The sequence below is a fragment of the Carassius carassius genome, chromosome 4 (genome assembly GCF_963082965.1).
Source record: "Carassius carassius chromosome 4, fCarCar2.1, whole genome shotgun sequence".
Lineage (NCBI taxonomy): Eukaryota > Metazoa > Chordata > Actinopteri > Cypriniformes > Cyprinidae > Carassius > Carassius carassius.
Genome location: NC_081758.1, coordinates 43,820,194 through 43,835,664, shown reverse-complemented (window position 1 = coordinate 43,835,664; position 15,471 = coordinate 43,820,194). Strand labels below are relative to the sequence as shown.

General features: G+C 38.1%; 1 protein-coding gene across 3 annotated transcripts in view; it reads left to right on the top strand.

Annotated features, from left to right (window-relative positions):
- LOC132140115 (netrin receptor DCC-like) overlaps positions 1 to 15,471 on the top strand; it is a 181,135-nt gene that overhangs the window by 1,204 nt on the left and 164,460 nt on the right. The gene's annotated exons all lie outside the window — the stretch shown is intronic.

Sequence of the window (15,471 nt, the reverse complement as noted above, 5' to 3'; positions counted from 1 at the left end):
GATGCTAAAGCTGCAGTGGAAAAGATTTCTTTTTAAGATCTGATCTTTTCAGGAACCAAAAATAGTTCTTCTGTGGCATCGCTGCAAAACCCCGCTTCTGAAACCTTTATTTTTAAGAGCCGAGTTCCTTCAGATAATCACCATCTGTTTCACTAGAATGGAAAACATGCGAATATAGGATCATATCCACATCTCCAGATCTGGATAAATGTACATTTCTATATTTATGCCAATCGCTTGGAGTGTGATCTCTTATTATCATTATTTATTTATTTGTTAACACAAATGCCTGGAAAAGCCATGGAAATGAGTTTTTCTAAATAATAGACTGATTCTGTTGTAATCGATTCATGTTTTCATGTGAATTCATGTAGAGTTGGATCGCTCATAATGCTGTGTGTGTCTTTATTGGTGTCCAGTTTTTTTTTCTTGGATAAGCAAAATCATTTCAATTTGTGGAAATATCTTTCTGGCCCACAGTATCTGTTTGTTTGTTCCGTCTCTAATCGTCATATTCACACTGAACGTCCTCAGTGTCTTGAAGTAAAGCTCTTCAAGCCGTCCAGCTCTTCTCACAGCGGACTGGAGAGATCTCACACCTGCTGTTTTCATCTCAATTGAATCCACCATTGCATTATCATCCTGATTGTTAATTTTCTCCAAACATCTCAATTGGAAACAGATGTGTCTGTGTCTCCGTCAGATGCTCAGGAGACTCACAGGTGCTGGAAGAGAAGTTCTTCTGAATTCTGAATGAATGTCATCCCACAAACAGGCTGGGATCAAACTCCTCTGGAAGAGAAATCCTCCTGAACATCACTGAGTGTCTTAAAGAACCACCAGGTGTTGGCCCAAATCATGGGTCTTGTTTGTGTAGAATGGTTTTTGTTTTATATTACATTGCTCTGGTGTTTCTGTGTGTGTTTGGCAGGCGCTGGTGTTAGTGATGGTGTGTGAATGACTCTGTTAGGTTGATTCCCGTCAGATGTGCTTCTCATGTTCGAACGGTTTGCGTTTCACCACCTACAGTTTCCCACAGTGAGAAACTGAACCGTATGGCTCATGAAACAGGACGCAAACACACGGGATGATGTGCCGGGAGCGGATCTCTCTCAGGATTCTCAGGAGACATGTGTGTTTACTACAGTAACACCTCCATATGCCCTCAGTTACATCAAGATACACATGCACTTGTTTATTTCATCCTGCTTTTCATAGAAAACCATATTGTTTTCTCCTACAGATTGGGTAGTTTCTTGGTTGAGAAATGTTTTCAAGCTAATTTTTTAAATTAGTGCTCTAAAAGTGCTCTTTTCCTTTAAACCTAGCCAAAAAGCCTTAGCCCATGTGTTGGCTGTGAAACACAGTAGACTTTAATTATATGCATGTGGTGTAATTACATTTTTGTGTCAATGAATGTTCATATTAACTAGAAACATCCCGGATCAACACTGTTCATATACTGCAGAGTAAGATTTAATAAACTTACATCTAACCAGATTAATATGGAGAGGCACTCTCAGACAGACCTTCATTTATGTGTTTTTGACTTTCCCTGCATGGTACCAAACGTGAGAACCGTCCGCTATTAAGGTTTGTACATTAGCATGGACTCACTAACTTTGACGCTAACTTTAGCTAGTTTTAGCCAGAGCTATCTTGCTAAAGCACAAGGTGACATTAAAGTTCTGCTTGAGCGGACAAAAAGTGTAACTTAATGAGAGTATGACAGCCAGAAAATGAACGTTTCATCTTCACTGTGATTAGGGTTGAATGCTTAGGGATATTTTGCACTGTTTTGGTTGGATTTAGGAAATGGAATAAAATAAATGACATTGTATTTCCTCTCAGGATAACAGGAATTAGTGTTACAAGTATCCTAGGCACATCGTTTTTCCATTTTTGTTGCATAAACACCATCAAACCGATGAAAGCTTCGTGTTTCTCTATGGTGCTGACATCTAAAGATGTCCGAGTTCTGCTCACCGTGCAACTGATACTCGACTACCATTGGCTCATCTGCGTTCGAGGGGAGGGGCTTACTGATAGGTCAGTTTCTCTTTCTACCCCATCACTGAACACTGGTGAAACGGACAGATAATGGAGAAGTTTATATGCATTAGCATGTTTCATTGTGTTTCAGTACACTCTCCATTATGTTCTGATGCTTCAAGCTCAAACGTAACCGCGGTATTGCAGTGTTTAACTGAGGTTTAAAGTCCTTGTGTCAGTCAAAGATGGCGTGCTGTGCTTGTCATTCTCCTAACTCATCTCAAGAGCTCTTGAGCTCAACAGCTAATCATGCTGTGAATTAATAATGACACTTTCCTCCTGTGATGCTGTATGACGGAGACTCTTCTGCGCCGTCCAAACGCTCTTCTGCATCACTAATCTACATAAGTGCTCGTAAATTCACCAAGAGCGTCTGCTTTACAGTCAGCGGTCAGAAATACACTCCGGAGGGTTAAACGCTGGTCCAGGGTCAGTGATGCACCACAGACATGGATTTTCACATTTCTCTAAGATTTTACAAAAAGATATATATTTTTTATAAATAGATGTAAGTTCTAAATAGAGGTTGATAAAGGCTCAGGGCAGATTGTAAGGCAGCTCTGATGAGTTCGGTGCTGATGAGCGGTGAAAGGATGATCTGAACGCTGAGGTGAATGTTTAATGTCAGAGGTTTGTTGGTGTTGAGTGCTTGTTCTGCTCTAATAAACCGCTCCAGATGCACAGGACTGTGATTTTGTCTTGCGTCATCAAAACAACAGCCCTAAACGGCAGTAACATCAGGGCCTGCAGAGGCTCGTTGTGGCTGATGTTTGTCACAGGAGGCTCGTGTAATCATCATGTGTGACGTGACCGCCGGCCGCGCCAATCTCCTTCTGTTAGCCAGCTCATGCAAGTGAAGCTCTGAGCTGATGGAGAGCGACGGATGGAGCCTTGTGCGTTTGTGGAGAGTTTGTGTGAAGTTCTGCATCTGACCGAGGCTGAAGGTTAATCGAAGAGCCCAGAATCTTATTAGTTTGAGATTGCTGGTGATTTCTGTGAGAGCCTGATGTCTGCCGTCCTCAGCTCAAATCCAGCCAGATCAAATACAGAAGAACCTGATAAATGACAGAACTGAGAAACTGGGATTTCTGGCCATAAATATTTCATGGACCGGTGTTTCTCATCGTTATAAGAGTGAGATTATTTATTTGCATGTCCATCTCAGTGTTATTTTAGTATCATTGAGTTTTTAATATATAAATATTTTAATTTTTTAAATATATTTTTAGATATCTATAAAGTTTAAGTTATTTCAGTGCACCAGTTTAAAGTAAGTAAAAATATTTCCTTGGGAACAAGCTGAAAACAAGCTGATTATTTGATTTATTTATTTAAGTTAACACTCATTTTATTTTCAAGTTACAGTTTATTGAAAAAAATAACAAATACTTCTGATGGTAAATTTATTTAATTGAAATAAAGTCCATTTTTAATTTATGCTGCTTGTATTTCAAGTTTGTGTACCATAGTAAATCCAAATCCTGATATGAGGAACAAAGACAGAAACTAGAGGAACAACACATTGCCTGTTTTTCCAGATGATTCTCTAAAATCTCTCTAGACTATCCGATACCGATACCGATACCGATTAATCCACCGATAGTTTTTAAAATGGATACTGAACGAAAGCCTTACTATAAAACAAATAAACAAAACAGTACTGATCCATTCTTTGTCAATAAATAAAAATATTAATATTAGTTATATATTGATCATTAAAGTTAACGTTTTAAAAATGTATCAGTAAACGTTGAAATAATACATTCTAACAAGGAACAATACTTTTACAGCTTTCATTAATCTAAATGTTACAAATGAACTTTTGATGTAAAGTGTTACCATTTTATATTAATAGTCATTCTTAAAGATGGTCATCTTTAAATATCTACACAAAGGCCATAGCATTTAAATTAGATATCAAAATAATCGTTAGTTGCGGCTCTAATCATTTCTGAGTGAAGCAGTCTGAGTCTTCATTGTGATTACTGTGGATCTCTCTCCAGTCGTGATGCTCAGGTTTAGATGTTTCTGTTGTCACACTCTTGTGTGTGTGTGTGTGTGTGTTTCTCTGCTGTTGTGTGTCAGATGGAGTGTGTTTTGCTCGAGCGACTCGATGAATAACTCATCACATGTAAAGACAGGCGTCTTCGCTGTGATTAATGTTTGCCGGTGGTTAAAGAGCGCTCGTCCTACTTTATGTCGTCTGCTGGAGAAAATACATGTCTCTGAAAGCTGGAGGAAAAGCCTTCTTAATTAAAGCCTTAATTAGTGAATTAATGTGATCTTACAGAGAGTGTCGCCCCTTTACATTAGACACACACACACACACACACACACACTCACACACACACACACACACACTCACACACACACACACACACACACACACACACACACACACACACACACACACTCACACTCACACACACACACACACACACACACACACACACACACACACACTCACACACACACACACACTCACACTCACACACACACACACACACACACACACACACACACACACACACACACTCACACACACACACACACACACACACTCACACTAACACACACACAGACACACACACAGACACACACACACACACACACACTCACACTATCACACACACACAAACACACACACACACACACAGACACACACACACACACACACACTCACACACTAACACACACACACACACACACACACACACACACACACACACACACACACACACACACACACACACACTCACACACACACACACACACACACACACACACTCACACTAACACACACACACACACACACACACACACACACACAGACACACACACACACACACACACACACTCACACACACACACACACACACACACACACACACACACACACACACACACACACACACACACACACACACAGACAGACATCAGTGTCAAAGTCTTTACATTTTTTAAAGCATGTTTTTAAATATGTTTATATAAATATATTTTGATAAGACTGTATTAAATGTATTTTCAACAGTTTAACACAACTGAATAAATATTCATAACTTACTTGTACATGCAATTAATCTGTTTTCACAATAAAGACATATATATATATATATTCAAGCACAGAGTTGATATTAATAGAGATAAATGTTTGTGTTGGAAGGTTCCATTGGTTTATGAGAATCATAACAAATTACATAAATATGTCAGCCTTTACAGCTCATTTTGCCACTTTCAGATGCTCAGTTGAATTTGAAGAAAACTCAGATTATAAATGAACACAAAAATAGTCAATAACATGGTTATTTCATGGATATATGTTGTTGTTTTCTTCTCATTGAATTAGCAGCATCAGTAATTAAATTGCTTTGGTTGTCTTTATTTTTTTGGAAATGTATTTATAGATTTTTAAACTGTGATCATGATTGTTAATTAATTTAGCACTGAAAGAGAGATAACGAAGACACTCTGTAGCTCAGAAAGAAGAAAATGACTTGAATATGACACTCTATATGAATACAGTATATAAATAGAGATGAATGTTTGTTTCAAAAGTGATAATAACCAGTAAAAGGCTGTTAGGAAGGTCACTGTTGTTTTATGAGATTCTCTGATTAGTTGTTTACGTGTCTAATTGGTGTTTTTCAGTCCACACCGAGGCTGAGCAGTGTTTAGTTCCTGTTTAGGTCTAGTTTAGTCTGAATTAATCCAGTGTTTCCACATTGTGTAGAGTTTATACTTCAGTTACTCGAGTGAAAGCAGCAGAGTCTGAGCTGGGGGCGGGGTTAATTAACATATTCATGACTCTGCATACTCAATGAGGTGTGTGTAGAGTTTAGGGCAAGCCGTTTTACAGCATGAAGACATTTAAAAAAATCCTTTTGATTATCAAAGATGATTTTAAATGATACAATTATTGACTGAAGGGGGAGTTTAACAAATAAATATTTATATATAGACATTAACACATGGGTATTTCATGTATAAACCTTTTTTATGTCTTCACACCTGCTGTTTTTTCTAGTGTTAATGGAATTTGTGTTCAAGTTAACCTTCTAACCTTCACACATGTGTTTCTGTTGCTCAGACTGTAGAGTATTGGGTTTGCGACACTAAGGTCATGGGTTCGATTCCCAAAGAATACATGAATGAATGTATATTACAAAGTTTCTAGATCGATTTCTGACTTTCAGTGCTAAACTAATTATAGTTTATGATCATGGCTGGACCTATTATAAAACTCTATGATTGTATTTCCAAGGAAATAAATTAAAAACTTTGCTGCTTTCAATTTTACACTTCAGTGGTTGAATATAAATGTTTTTATTGCACAAATAATAACTGCATGTGCATTAATATTGAATATGCATTAATTTGCAATCAACTGGTCTTGTATTTAAAAGACCATTTCATTTCCTCACAGTTAACATGCATGCCTTCAGTGTAATGTAAATGGCTTTGGATTAAAGCAGATGTTCATGCATTCACTGGGAATCAAAGCCGTGATGTTGGTGTTTGCAATGTGATTGAGCTTCAGCTTGTAGGATCAGAATCGTTGCTCAAATCAGTGAATTCAGAAAACCGAGCTCGATATGGGAACGAATACTAGTGTGTTCTTAAAAACTCATTCTTTCTGGTTATGAATCAAGTGGATGAATAATAAACGGTGAACGCTCCCCAGAGCTCTGGACTGGATTAAAGTCCCAATGAAGAACAGAAATCTCACACTGAGCCACATTCAGATCACTCTTCAGGATTTCAGATGTGTGTTGTAGCTGTATAGTGATTCGTGGGAATCCAGCGTCTATCATATCCATCACTCGACACACTCAACGCTCATTCTACAACATAATCTGATGTTATCTCATGACAGATTAAGAGAGATTCTGCATGAGCCGTATCACTCTGACCGGATCTGTGTGAGAACAGCACTGAGGACGAGAGGATGATAAACAAACCGCTGCTAAAATAAAAGACGAGCCGATGACATCTCGTCCTCAAAAGAGCCGCGTGTTCAAAGGGTCACTCTTCATTTCCATCACAATTGGCCCCATCTGTCCACGCTTGGCTGCCGTCAGCTGTGTGTGTGCGCGTGTGTGTGTGTGTGTGCGTGCACTCGCTTTAATTGTCATGAGTGTGTCTGACTGTGAAGTGGCTTTATGAGCCTGTGTGAGTGTGTGTGTCACTTCTGACCTGCTGCTGTGTGTGTTTCCCAAGGCCTTTGTTCATCTCTTCTGCATTAAAGGACGAGTTTAGCCAAAAAGCGTTTAGTCATTATGAGTTTCTCATCCAGACCAGTGAGGCTTGCTGTGGTGGTTGTGTAACTGGTTTAAGGCACTGTTCAGTCATACACTGGTTATATTACTCACCCACCTCCACCACTGGCATTTAGCTTTTTTTTTGTAAATAAAACTATTTAGTTTAGTTGGAAACTGATGTCACAATTCAACTTAATGACCTATCAAGTCAAAATGATGACATCAAAAGTTGAAGTTGATACTAAGTCAGCGTTACGACAAAAAAGTCCTAATTATGAGATAAACAGTCAAAATTATGACATTATAAAGTCAAGTATGAGATAAAAATGTGGAAATGGCTGAAATTATGACAAAGTTAATTATGAGATTTATTCAAAAATTATGACAAAAGAATTAGATAAATAGTTGAAATTCACATATTAAGTCAAGATTATCACAGAAATGTCAAGTATGAGATAAAAAGTCGAAATGAAAAAAGTCACAACTATGAGATAAAAAGTCAGAATTATGACAAATGCCAATGGATATTAACAAATATGATATAAAAAAGTCTAAATTATGACAAAAAGTCAAGTATGAGATAAGAAATGACATACTCAATTATAAGATGACAAAAAGTTACAATAATGAAAGTTATGAGATTGAAAATTCAATGTCAAAGTAATTTTTATCTCATAATATTGGCAGTCAATTTAAACTTTTTGTCATAATTTCAACTTGTATCTCATAATTATGTGTTAGTATGTCATAATTTCAACTTTAAAAGTCTTAAATATGACTTACTATGTCATAATTTTGACATTCAAGGTCATTATTTTTTACTTTTCATCTTACCCTAACCCTAACCTAACCCTAAATAAAATACAATTTCTCACTTTTCTATTTATTAAAACAAAGTATGATGGGTTGAATAAGCTTCCATACAAATAATTCCACTGAGTTGGTCTGTTTATTGTAGTTAGGTTTCAAAGAAAGGGCAAGATGATCTAACATTGAAGATCAAAGCACTACAAATCCTGAGCATCACTGACTAGTATCTGATTTTGTCGAATATGTATATCTGTGATATCGATACGGTCAGACGTTGAGGAATCAGTGGGTAAGATGCATCCCAGTGTGACGTTCCTCTGCTGGACTCTGGAATATTCTGGTGTTTTCTCCATCATGTAAGCGTTGAGCTGCAGTGTGAGTAACTGATCCGTCTCATCCTCTCGCTTCACTAATGTCACTCGACCTGATTAAGATACGATGTGGTGCAGCAGGTTAATTTTACCACAGCGAGAGCTTAATACTGTCAAATTCAGTCACGCAGGAATAACCGTCTCTCTCACAGCGTGTTGACAAGTAAAATATCATTTGAAGAATCGGTAAACCAGGCACAGCGCTGGCTGGAATTGGAGTGAGATGCATGGAAAGTCATTTGCGGCCCACTGTCTCATGCAATCTTCAGCCTTTGGAGCGATGTTTTGTGCCTACTTATAATACGAGAAGACACCAGTGCACTGTAGTTGCACAGTACTTATTAGCGTTCAGCTCACGTTAAGATGCTACAACGGTAGAGATGCAGTTTCCTCCTAAACAGGCGGTGGAACATCAGTGTGACGATGCCGTGTGTGTCTTTTCATCTGCAAGGGCGTTTGGTCCAATTTGCATGCAGCTCTTGATGTGGTGGATGTGAGTTTCACTAATGGAGCGCCGCGGCGTCGTTCTCTTTAATAAGCGCTGCTGGAGAGCAGAGATCTCTCGCACTCACCTCAACAAACTGCTTCACGGGGAGGTTTGAGGGGCGTTTCGGCCAGGTTTTGTCATCATGCATGGACTCAGAGATGATGAAGTGCTTTACATACACATGCATATGAACACACATACAGTATACACACAGCTGTAAAAGTGCATGAACACACCTGACACACAACACAGACATTAGAAACAACGAGTAATATACACTGAAGAAATGGTGCAGGATTTACTCTGAAGTAGAATGACTGAAATAGTATATATATATATATATATTTTTTTTTTTTAATTGGGTGAATAAATGATTCAGTGACGCATCATAAAGAAAGTCATTCTTCTGGAACGAATGAATCTGTGTTTCTGGAAGAATCAGTTGAAATGGAATGAATCAGAAAGAATGATTCAGTGACTCGTCACTTGTTCGATTCTTGAATGAATCAGTGTGTTTGAATAAATTTGGTGAGTGAATGATTCAGTGGCTCAGTCATAAAGAATTCAGTTTGTTCTTGAATGAAACGGTTGTTAGAATTGAAACTGTACACTACTCTTACTATCTTTATTGACATTAGTGACATTAGTGACGCGGTTCTGAATCGAATCGTTTGAATGAATGACTCAATGACTCACTCGTACTCATTTTGTTCAGTGTTGTTGAATGAATAAACAAAAGATATAACGTTAAATATAATAAAATAAAAACAGTTAATAGTGTGATATCAACAGTTAAAAATAAATCTTAAATTCAAACAGTGAGTAAAGAGCATCTGAGCGTAATGTAAGAAAGCTCTGCGCAGCACCTGGTGCAGCTCCACCTGAGCTCTGCTGCCCGCTGAGGGTCACTTCATTTCTTCAGCCCCCCTCCTGCTCTCTGCCTGTATTCGGGACTTATTTGCCCCTGGTAATTGGCCTGGCCGTTGTGCTGGAGCTGTGCGAGCGTCTCTCCGCTCTCGGCACGGGGTCATTACTGAGCCGTGCTCATAAAGAGACCCGCTGACTCCCGGGAGACACCGCGACAGAAGGACAGAGCCGGCCGGTTACAGATGAAAGAGCTGTGACCATACGGGGTTAACGGCTGGAGTTACGGTGGATGAAGCGTATTTTGCTGTTGAGAAAGGAGTAATTAGCAGATGAATGAAGTATCTGATGAGGGTTCAAGTGTTTCTCTCTCAATCTAATGAAGTTAGAAATCAATCAGTTGTTTGTCCATTCAGAAGCTTTCAGTCAAAAAAATACTTGTCTGTTCTATTATTTCACTACTAACAACAGATAAAACAACGCACAGCATTATATATTTATATATATATATATTTCTATTGATATGATTTGATTTTGCTTTGATATAATTTGATATATATTTTTGCATTGAAAATAGTTTTTTTTAATGTTTTGACAAGTTTTTTGTGTGTGTTCATAATAGTATTATGCATTGGTAAATGTTTCCTTTTTTGCTTTGATGATTGATGTTTGTTTATTTATTTGGTTTTTGTATTTTCCATTGATATAATGTTTTGTGCTTTGATATTCTTTTATTATTGCATTGAAAATAGTTTAATACGTTTTGAATTTTTTTTTTGTGTTCATATTAGTAATTTGCATTGATATATTTTTTTTGCATTAATAAATGGTTTCCTTTTTTTTGCATTGATTTTTTTTTTTTTATTAATTAAAAAAAACATTTTCATAGAAGTAGCAGTTTTGGCTGATATAACACCACAAGGCAGGCGTGCTGAAACCCTGCAGGAGAGACAGACAGAGATGGATCAGGCAAGAACAGACATCTGCTCCGTCTTTTATTTCATCTGGCGATCCGTCCTCCTCCATTCACTGCTCCTCCTGCCGTGCAATCACACACAGAGGAGTCCGGCGGCGTGGAGACGCTGATCCCGTGCGTGTCGGGCCCCTGATGGAGTCTGGCCCTTAATAACACACATGGGGCCGCATGCTGATGGCAGCGCTGTGTGTTTGCTTTGGCTGCTGAGATGCACTCGACCGCAGATCGATGCGGGAGCTTCTCACAGCATCTTCACCGACTCTCTCTCTCTCTCTCTCTCTCTCTCACACACACACACACACACACACACAGGATTTGGATGAATCTGGTCTTCAGCTTAATCTTTCTGATGCCAGAACATCCATCTGCAGCGCGGCGAAACAAAGCATGCATCTCCCACAGTCCGCGTCTATCCCGTGTGTTCCTCCATTTACTGGGAACTGGAGGACAGAATGGAGTTTGTGGGAGGTTTGTGATAAAGTGGGGGGTGCTAGCGCAGTGGATAAGACACATGCCTGTGGTGTGAGAGACCCGGGTTCGAATCCACTGTGAGACACCAATGTGTCCCTGAGCAAGACACTTAACCCCTAGTTGCTCCAGAGGCGTGTGACCTCTGACATATATAGCAATTGTAAGTCGCTTTGGATAAAGGCGTTCAGAGAGAGCGTGCTGGTCAAATGTTACTCTAGCACAAACTGAGTTCACTGTGTATCAGTTCATGCTTTCTTTGGGAATTTTGAACAGTTTGTGTGAAAGGAAAATATATTTAGATATGTGTATTTGGCAGATCCAATTATTTATTTTATTGTATTTATCCAAAGCCAATTCCAATGCCTTCAGACATTATACAAGTCCATGACCCTGAAGTTGCAGGTTCGATTCCCAGGGAATGCATGAAATGGTAGAAATGTAAGGTCACCCTGAATAGAAACACAGCATCTCTCTCTTCATCTATCTCCAGCCAGAACGATCCTCACTGTTTAGCACGGGACGATTGATTCATGCGTTTTCATACAGACAACCATTTACATGTAATGCACCGCTGAGTTTGATGGCCAGTCCTTCAGATCATTTCTGACATATAGAGCACAACGAGCCGTGTTTTTCCATGGATGGATCTGAAATAAATCACAATCTACTCTACTTTGAGACTCTTGTGGACAGCGGTCAGAAATACAAATACACATGCTTATAAACAGATCAAATCAAATCACAGCTCAAGTCCCATTTATTTCTAAAGCACAATACAGACTGTTTCAAAGCAGCTTCACAGAAATAAACAGGAAAGCGACAGAATCGATGATGTAGAATCATGATGTCATTATTCAGATCAGTTCAATGACAGAGTCCAGTCAACACTAATTCATTCTGAAATCATGGCTCTGCTGTCAGCTTATTGGAAACGGCGTCCAGTGCTGTCGGACGTTACGCTCGGAGCTCTCTTCCAATCCTTCGGTCCTTTGTTCCCCGTCGCTCTCAGAAAATTCATTTCAGAGACTTTAACCTCAACAATACCTTAATGAATCAGGCCTGAGCCGGACGGATTTACGGGGTGGGATCGCCTCTCAAACACACACTTCCATAAACCCGACGCTGAACACAGCTGGACTGAGCTTCGGGGTCAGGACCAAGCCCAGACGTTCTCCACCGGCTGGGATCATAATCCTGCTTTAAAACAGCACTGTTTCCAAACACAAGGCTGAGGATGAAGCTCACGGAGGTCAAGGGTCACACTGGTCATTTTGTGTTCGGAAATATAGAGTGATCTGGTCAATAAAGATTCCCACTCCTGAACGTCCAGATCATCCACATCAGATATGTTTTAGCAATCACTGAAGGTGAATATAGAATACATCTCACCACTCTTCAGAAATGGCGTTTCAATATGCAAATGATGCTCTTATTAAATATGCACTAATCTGCATATATTTCCAAAACATTGGAGAAAGTCAGGTTCATGGTTCTTGTTTTATTTTTTGGAAGGTTTTTCCAGAGAGGATTGTGGATTTCTCTTTTCATCGCTCCATGAATCAGAAAATACTGTGAGCAGACAGAAAACAAACAAACTCGTTTTCACCGTGTAAGATGTTGTATCAATCAGTGTGAATGAAATATGAACGGTGTTGTCTTGTCGTTAAAAACAAGGCTGTCAATAGATTAAACGAACTAACTGTGATTAAGACAAAAGCAGTGTGTTTTCATGCACTGGTCAGTTTTTGATCTATTATGTGTCTTTTTTTAGACTAGTGGAAAGAAAAAGTCTAAAACACTTTACAAATGCATGCTAATTATTGCATATTTAATTAGACATTGCATCATTTGCATATTGAAACATAGCATTAAATGTGCAATTCTTAATGTAATCGGTGAAGTGGTAAAGTCTATGTTTGTTTTAAGGAAGGGAACAGGGTAGTATGTGTTGAAGTGTGTGCTGTGACCGAAGCGTTTCACACTGACACTGAATTTTCACAGTTCATGCATGAAAAACTCGACTGGTTCATAGATGAACTCCAGCAGAAACGTGAGTCCAGTCGGATCATCTTTCATCCTCATTCATTCTGCTGATGGTGGGCTCTCTCTAATGAATTAATCACTGATGAAAAATCTCACGTTATACAGCAGTTAATGAAACAAGAGACTTATTAACTCCGAGTCACACAGAGTGTCCAGAAAGATTTAATAGGTTGTAATAAGTTAACAGTTTTAACTCTCAGTCCGTGGTGTGTGGCGTCTCGAAGCTCAATCCCTTAAAGCTGACATGAACTACTAACTCACAGCTTTAATGTCCATCATCCCAGAAATCTGCTCACACAGATCTGGCCAATAATAAGAAACTTCATTCAGGCTAAATGTGTCTGTTTAGGAAGCGATTCCAGCTGTGCACACTGCATACTGCAATTAGTGTGTGAAACAGTGCTCACTATACAGTGAAAACATCCCAAACAGTGCTACTTCACTGTCATTTAGAGAGTATTGGAGTATTTGTTAATATTTTGATTTAGAATTTTATTTGATATTTTCTGCTTTTATTTTAAATTTGTTAAAGTTTTAGTAATTTTTGTGTGTTTTTGTCATTTTTATTTATTTTAATTATTGTTAAAAAAAATTGTATGTCTATATAGTTTTTAGTAAAATAAATTCAGCTTGAGTTATTTTAGTACATCTGCTATGGAAACTTGCTGCAATAAAATGTTTATTTTTTTCATATTTTATTTTATTTTTTAATGTTTTTTTATGGATGTAGTTTTAGTGAACTATAATAACCCTGTCACGAGATCATCATTGGCATGTTTCAGATTCACAGGTCAGTCTGCTGCGCTCTTATTTTGAAATCATCAGGACAGTGTTTGTTTGAGGCTCAGTAGTTTGAGATTAAACCTTCCTATTGATATTGACTAGATTAATCTGGATGTTTAATGACTGTGGACGCTGGCCGAGGTGAGATCTTTTCATCATTTAGACTGTTTCAAGAAGGATGGCATTGGATTCTCCCAGATACGAGGAATATTTGCTTCACTTTGGTCTTGGGATCCTGATTTGATTTCCTTGCATTTCTTTCATTGATGTCCTATTTATATTTCAGATGAGTTTCCCTCAGGTCAAGATGAGACTGTGTTCAGTTTCTCTGTCAAAGGCAGCTATGAACTATTTGTTTGGAGATATTCATTTTTAAGAATATGCAGATTGGAACTGGTATTTCAGAAAGTTAACTAAATAAACATCATTCACAAGGGAAACATTCAGACCAGCATGCAGTTCACTTACACATGCATGTGCTTTTGAGCAGATGTAAGCTGTAATATATATATATATATATATGGCAATTTAACTATAAATCCTCTTTGTTTTAAGGTGGCATGAATTCAGAAGTGAATCTCTATGAGGTATGAGAAACATCATTAAATCAAGATGAGATGCAATATGACTTGATATGATAAACAAAACAATGGGCTCAGAAAATTCAGCTCAATTCATAGGGAACGCAGAATTATGTTTCTGAGGCCACTGGCAGATATTTTTCTTCTTTTAAACTTAATTTAATTTTGATACTTTTTTTTTTTTAAGAGTGCAACACTTGATATCTGATGTCTGTTTCCTTCTGCATTAAATGCGTCATAGTGGTTTGTTTAGATATCAGGAAGCTATAAAAGTCATTCAACAAGAGCTCAGTCGCTATAGTGTTGTTTGTTCACTTAAACTCAAACTTAAAGTCAAACTCTCTAACCACGAGGCCACGACTTCCCCACTGGAACAAATGTAACCGTGGTTACCCTGAGGTAACGAGACATTGTTACATTCAGAACCTGGAGACATTTTTACTCATGCTTTGAATTGGTTTTAATAGTTATAGTTTATTGTTAACATTTTCTGTTTTCAATTTAATTTTAGTTAGTTTTTTTTTTATTTCGTTGTTTATTTCATTTTTATCATGTTATTAAAAAAATGTCTTTCTAGTTTTTATTAATCTTATATCAGTTCTGGTTACTTTAGTACAGGGTTCCTCAAATCCTGACCAACCCTTGTAACGTACCATCTTAAACTTCAAAAGAGAGAACGAAATCATTGTAAAGAGGTAGGGTGCCCTTCATTGAGTTTTATCAGTAATTATATTCAAGTACCAACCAAGTAACATCAATGTTAAGCTAGTCTGAG